The sequence below is a fragment of the Phyllobates terribilis genome, unplaced genomic scaffold (assembly GCF_046119375.1).
Source record: "Phyllobates terribilis strain yellow unplaced genomic scaffold, ASM4611937v1 Scaffold_2__4_contigs__length_985480577, whole genome shotgun sequence".
In the NCBI taxonomy this organism is placed as follows: domain Eukaryota; kingdom Metazoa; phylum Chordata; class Amphibia; order Anura; family Dendrobatidae; genus Phyllobates; species Phyllobates terribilis.
The window spans coordinates 733369349-733376856 of NW_027362762.1; positions in this window are offsets into that span (position 1 = coordinate 733369349).

Consider the following 7508-nt stretch of genomic DNA (forward strand, 5'->3'; position numbering starts at 1 on the left):
GCATGCGGCACAGCTGTGTGTATATTGTGCGGGCCGGGGGGCTGCGTGTATAGTGTGCGGGCCGAGGGGCTGCGTGTGCGTAGAGTAGCAGCAGAGTTGTGTGTACCAGTACCTCGCTGAGGAGGCGGACTACAGTTCTGGGGGGCTCCAATAGGGATCCAGGACTGCACTGTGCTTCCTAACAGAGCCACAGAAATTCCCTGCAGCCACCACCAGGTGGCGCTCAGTACAGATTTGTGTTCAGATCCTCTTAATGACCAGGTCACCCATGTAACGCTGGAATGCTTCAATGGATCTGGCTTTGGGACTGGTTTTGTTGTGACACATGATACTTTATAATAATGGTAAATTTAGGTTAATATGTTTTGTGTTTATAAAAAATATCAGAAACGTGACAAATTTTAAAAAAATTGTAATTTTCAAACTGTGAACTATTATCTCTTTAATCCAGCTACCCAGACCGCACAAAAACATTACTAACATTTCCCTCACGTCTGCTTTACATCAGCACCGTTTGTAAAACGTTTTATTGTGTTAACATTTTAGAAGGTTTAAGAATGTAGAAGTAATTTTCTTTTTTTTTTTTAAGGAAATTTACAAAACGGATTATTTTAGTTACCTGTTCAGTTTTGAAGTGACTTCGGGCGTCTTATATATTGGAACCCCCCCCAAAAGTGATACCATTTTGAAAACATCACCCCTCACCATATTCAAAATGGCTATCAGGTAGTTCATTAACCCTTCAGGTGCTTCTCAGGAGTTAATGCAAAGTGACATCACAGGAATGAAAAAAATAATTTTTACCACCTAAATGTTTCTAATTTCTGAACAGGCCGCTATAACCGGAAGACTTTAAGGATGTTATGTGGCCATGAACTGCCATGGCAAACATCAGGACCACACAGTCAAGATCACAAGGTGCTGATGGGGGTGAAGAAATAGCCCCCACACTCTAACCATCTAAATGATGTAGTCACTATAGTCAGCAGTATTTAAGGGGTTAAACAGCCAACACTGATCAAGGGTAATGCAGCAAGTTGTCAACTATAGTGTACAGGTGACAGCTTCTGGATTGTCACCCGTCAGAAGATGCTAGTCTCTTATATCACAGGTTAGCTTTAAGTCGTATTGGCGGTCATTAACCCCTTCCGACGTGGTACGTAATAGTACGCGCCACGTCGGCATCCCCTGTTCAGCGCAGTGCTGGGCCCGCACTGAACCGGGCATCGGGAGACTATTGAAACAAGCAAAAAGTGTAAAAAATAAAATCAAAAATATTAAAAAAATATAAAAGTTTAAATCACCCCCCTTTCGCCCCATTCAAAATAAAATAATAAAAAATAAACCCCACATACACATATTTGGTATAGCCTCGTTCAGAATCGCCCAATCTATCAATATAAAAAAATAATTAATCCAATCGGTAAACGGCGTAATGAGAAAAAAATTTCCAAATGCCAGAATTACGTTTTTTTGGTTGCCGCAGCATTTCAATAAAATGCAATAACGGGAGATCAAAACTTCGTATCTACCCCAAAATGGTATCAATAAAAATGTCAGCTCGGCGCACAAAAAATAAGCCCTCACCCGGCCCCAGATCCCGAAAAATGGAGACGCTACAGGTCTCGGAAAATGGCGCCATTTTTTTTTCTATTTAGCAAACTTTGGAATTTTTTTTTTACCACTTAAATAAAAAAGAACCTATACATGTTTGGTATCTACGAACTCGTTATGACCTGGAGAATAATAATGGCTGGTCAGTTTTAGAATTTCGTGAACGTGGTAAAAAAACTGTGGAATTGCATTTTTTTTTGCAATTTCACTTCACTTGGAATTTTTCTCCCATTTGCCAGTACACGATTTGGTAAAACCAGTGATGTCGTTTAAAAGTACAACTCGTCCCGCAAAAAATAAGCCCTCACACGGCCTTATTGAATGAAAAATTAAAGTTCTGGCTCTGGGAAGAAGGAGGAGCAAAAAACGAAAACGCAAAAATGGAAAATGCTCCGGTCATGAAGGGGCTACAAAAGAAAAAAAATCCTTTCCTGCTTCTTCTTTCCTGGAGCTGCGCAGCTTCCTTGTCAGTCTTCATGTTACCACTTTTGAGGCTCGTTCACATGATCGTATTTGGTCATGAAAACAATGGGTTGCACTTGGACCAATGTTATTCAGATGAGCAGATTCTTTATCACTGACTGAATTTGCATGTGAAAAAAATCTAAACATGCACTAGTTTTGTCGATGAATTGGGTGAGTCTCATCAGATTCATCGACAATTCTATTCAATGGTTGCGCAAAAAAAATCGGATGCCTTGCGGTGTCACACCATAGCATCTAATTTTATGGATACACTGCAGTTCTGTGACATAGGAAGGATTAATAGCTGCCGAGTTAAAAAAACATTGTATACAGACTAAACACGGATGAGAAGTGAGAGAAAATCCTCCCACTTTTCTGGATGAAACTGAGTGGCTTTTATAAGCACGTGTGACCCCAGCCTTAGGCCACGTGCACATTTGGCTTACAAATACTGATGTAAAAAACTGACCAAATACTGAGAGTGTGCATGTGGCCTACGGGGGAAACCCCTGCAGCTAATCTGGCTTGTCTTAGGCTATGTTCACATGATGAGTTTTTGAAGCCCCATAATTTTGCTTTGTCAAGAATGCAATGTTTTACAGTTCCAGCAGAGTGGATGGGATTTATGGAAATCTCCTGCCCACTGTGCTTTTTTTTTACTCCGCGTAAACTGACCTGTGGTGTGTATTTTAGGTCACGGGTGTGGCACCGGAGCGGGTTGTACTACTGCTCCCATTCAGCGGCACCTGCGCTCGCTATTTACAGTGACACCAGGTTGATGGGGGTAGTAGTCTCATCAGCCGGCGACTGTCACCCGCGGTAAGCTTTTTACCACAGGTCACTGCCATAGCTTCGGGATCACGCTGAGAGCGAGATCCCAGAGCACTCTGACCGTGGTAATGATGTTATCACCGATCAGAGCCCGTGTTTCCCGCACTCTCATCTGCGTGACAGCGCAGGAAACACCTGAACAGCAACACGGACCTCCTGAGAAAATCCATGTCCGTTGTCCGTGCTCGAACAGTAGGTGTTTGGTACGGACGCCGAACTTTACTGCTTGGGGTCGCCCATCTCTACTGGTAGAGACAAACCCCAAAAGACTTGCAGCAGTAATTGCAGCTAAAGGTGGTCCTACACGTCACAACTATCAGATTTATATTTTTAAAATAATTAGAAACCATGTATCCTTTCCTTTACCCTTCACAAATACTTGCTACTTTGTGTTGATACATCACATAAAATCCCAATAAAATACATTTAAGTTTGTTGCTATAACGTAAAAAAATGTGGAAAAGTTGACGGGGTATGAATACTTGGAGAAGGCACTGTATATGGGCTGTTTCTTCAGTGCAAATTTCATGACTGGTGTGCAAAATGCCGGACTTGATGAATTGAGGCTTATGTGTTGCCTTTTATTGTACATACTAGTTCTGTAAATGTAACTACTGTATATTACTACATTAGCGAACCATTGTGATTTTCAGCAATTCTCATGTAAAGCACAATCTCTTTCTCTACCTCGTTATCATGCTTCTGAATAGCTTACCAGGTCCGCTGCATTCATCAGATAGGGCTCGCTCAGACGAGTGTGCTGAGTAAGAATCAGACAGCTCACTGACCAATGTGATTCAATATGGCTGTTCTGATGAGTTTTCTCACACAGACCGAGAAAAATCACAGCCTGTAGTATTCTCTTCTGAGTATAGGATGAGAATCACCCATTCAAAGCTGTGGAAGCGCAAAAAAAAAACAGACCATCTGTGTAGTATCTGTTATTACAGATGCATTGCCAGTAGTGTTGAGCGAACATGCTCGGTACTCGCCCGAGCATTACGCTACTCGGGATGTTCAGCGAGCACCGAGCATTTCCGGGTTACTCGGGCGGGAGCTCGGGTCTCTGCCCTGCATGTTTGGCGCTCTTTACAGAGCCAATGAACATGCAGGGATTGCCAGCCAGTCACTGTAATGCCGCAGCCATGTTGTTTGTGGGCATTACAGTGATTGGCTGGCCGCACAGCGTCACCTCGAGTATTTAAAACCGGGCGCCGCCATCTTGGACACAGTCGCTCCGCATCAGACAGTGTAGGGACAGCGCTGCTGATTTAGGGAGAGATATATCCTGCAAAATAGTTAGCGTAGGGTCTGTAAAGGGTGCCAGATCAAACAAACAGTCCTTCTCAGGACTAATATCCATCCCAGGTATATCAGGCAGGCAGGCAGGCTGTATAGGAGACGCAGTGGTTATACCAGCAAACGCTGCATTACAGTCCTGTGTGCTGCTCCTGTTGCTGAAATTGCTGGACTTAGCTCCAGGTCCCGGGGGCCAGGAAAAATCCTTTTTTTTTATCTAAATCCTCTTTTTTTTTTTTCCTCCTTCACAATGTACAAATACCCATCTTATTAACCTTTTGGTGCCCCCCCCCCCCCAAAAAAAAAAGTGTGCCTCTGATTTTTCAGACACAAATATATCTGTTGAAAATAGTCTGGTGTAGGCCAGAGAAATACAAGTGTTGTTTTGCAGTTCCACGGTACAAACCTCTGTATTATCCACTTTTGGGCCATTTGTATCTAAAAAAAACAGTTTGAGTGTGTCGCTCACTGTTCAGCCGCAAATATATATATATTTTAAAAAGCCTGGTATACACCAGTAAATTATTACTGTGGTTTTGCTGTTCCACGATAAAAAATCTCTATTATTCAGGTTTTGGTAGTTTTTTCCGTAAAGAAAAACAGTAGTGTCTCCTGACTGTTGTGACACAAAAATATATCTGTTGAAAATAGTCTTGTGTAGGCCCGACATCCCAGTGTGGTTTCGCAGTTCCACGGGTCAAATCGCTGTACTATCCAGTTTTGGGCCTTTGGTATCTAAAAAAAAGCAGTTTGAGTGTGTCGCTCACTGTTCAGCCGCAAATATCTCTATTTAAAAAAGTGTGGTATACCCCAGTAAACAATAACTGTGGTTTTCCTCTTCCACGGTTCTAATCTACTCTTTATTACCCTTTTTCCATTGATAGTGCAAGTGTAAGCTATTTTACTTCATTTACAATGGGCAAGGGACGTGGACGTTCTGGTGATGGTTCGTGCAGAGGACGGGGCCGTGGCCAAGGAGAAAATGTGCCACAACCAACAGCCACATCTTCTCGCTCCCACTTCTTGACCGAATTACTAGGGAAGCACAGAACAACACCAGTATTGAGAACTGATCAGTGTGAACAGGTTATTAATTGGATAGCAGACAATACTTCCAGTTACCTGGGCACCACCACCTCTGGTCTGTCTTCCACACGGTCAACTCTTAGTAGCCGTGAGTCTCGACCGCATACTCCTCCTCACCCTGATGCTCCTTCCTCCCACCATGCTGAGTGTCGTCAGACAGCAAGTGATCCCACACTTGGACACTCTGAAGAGCTGTTCACTGGTCCATTTCCATATTTGGGCCCCTCGCCTGATACGCTTGAAGTGGTGGAAGAGGAGATCCCATGTTGCGATGCCCAAATATTTGAACAGCCACGGCCACAGGAAGTCGACGTTGGCAATCTGTCACAAGAGGTGGACGATGACGAGACACAATTGCCAGGAAGTGAGGAGGAGGATCGTGGTGCGCAAGTGGAAGAGGAGGAGGTGGTGGATGATCTAGTAACTGACCCAACGTGGAAGGAGGACATGCAGAGTGAGGCCAGCAGCACACAGGGGGAGGGAGGCAGAGTACCCCAACAGGCAGGAAGAAGCAGTGTGGTGGCCGCAGACAGAAGGCAGGCAACCGTTCCCCGCAATACCAACACGAGGGACGTTGCCAGTACAAGCGGTAGGTCTTCCAGAGTCTGGAATTTTTTTAAAGACTCTGCTGATAACCCCAAAAAGGCCATATGTTCCACCTGCCATGCCAGCATCAGCAGGGGTGACAAAACTACCAGCCTGACCACCACCAGCATGATCAGGCACATGGCAGCAAAGCACCTGACTTTGTGGGGCGAAACCCAGGGTCCACCACCAGTGTCAGCGGGTGTCACCACTGCTTCTTCCACTGTTGTGCATGCTATAGAACCCCCTGTTGTGTGTGCAAGGCAATCTTCTGTCCATACTGCATGTAAAGATGCCCCCTCCTCTTAGTCTTCACTTGTTATGGCAGTTTCTCAAGAAACAGCATCAACGTCCACGTCCCACCGCAGCGTTCAATTGTCCATATCCCAGACCTTTGAACGAAAGCGGAAATTCGCAGCTATCGCCCCACAGGCCACAGTCCTAAATTCGCACATTTCACGACTGCTTGCATTGGAAATGCCTTTTAGGCTGGTGGAGACGGAATCCTTCCACAATCTTATGGCGGTGGCCGTCCCTCGGTACTCGGTCCCCAGCCGACACTATTTTGCCCGGTGTGCCATCCCCGCACTACACAAGCACGTGTCCCAAAGCATCTGCCGTGCCCTCAACAACGCAGTTACTGGGAGAGTCCACCTGACAACGGACACGTGGACAAGTGCTTGTGGCCAGGGACGGTACATCTCTCTGACGGCACACTGGGTAAACATAGTGGAAGCCGGGACCCAGTCGGACCTTGGGACGGAACACATCCTCCCCACACTGAGGATTGCGGGCCCTATGTCAGTCAGAGTTGCCCCCACAGTGTACAGCTCCTGCGCATCCTCCTCCTCCTCATGTTCAGCCTCCATCTCAGATATCACCACATCAGTTACAAGCTGGAAGCATTGCAGTACTGCCTCCGCCAAGCGGCAACAGGCTGTGCTGAAACTCATAAGCTTAGGTGATAAACCTCACACTGCTTGTGAGTTGTGGACAGCTGTGAAAGAGCAGGCAGATCTGTGGCTGAGACCGCTGAACCTACATCCCGGCATGGTCGTGTGTGACAATGGCCGTAACCTGGTGGCGGCTCTGAGGCGAGGTGAGATCACACACGTACCATGCCTGGCTCATGTGCTTAACCTCATGGTTCAGCGGTTTCTTAAATCGTACCCCGAGTTGCCAGATCTGCTCGTGAAAGTACGCCGCCTGTCAGCTCATTTTCGCAAGTCGGCTACAGCTTCCGCCGCCCTTGCTGTGTTGCAGCAGCGTTTGCAGCTTCCGGCACACCGACTGGTGTGTGATGTCCCCACACGTTGGAACTCTACCCTCCACATGTTGCAAAGGATTTGTGAGCAGAAGAGAGCAGTTGTGGAGTACCAGCTGCAACAAGGCCGTCGATATTCAGGTCAGACTCCACACATAAGACCTCAGGAGTGGACCTGGATGTCTGACATATGTACCATCCTGACAAACTTTGAGGAGGCCACCAAGATGGTGAGTGGTGATGACGCCATCATTAGTGTCAGCATCCCACTTGTCTGTCTTTTGCAACGCTCTCTGCAGAGAATTAAAGAGGAGGCATTGCAGCCAGAGTATGATGAGATGGATCAAGAAGCCGTAGCGGGCGA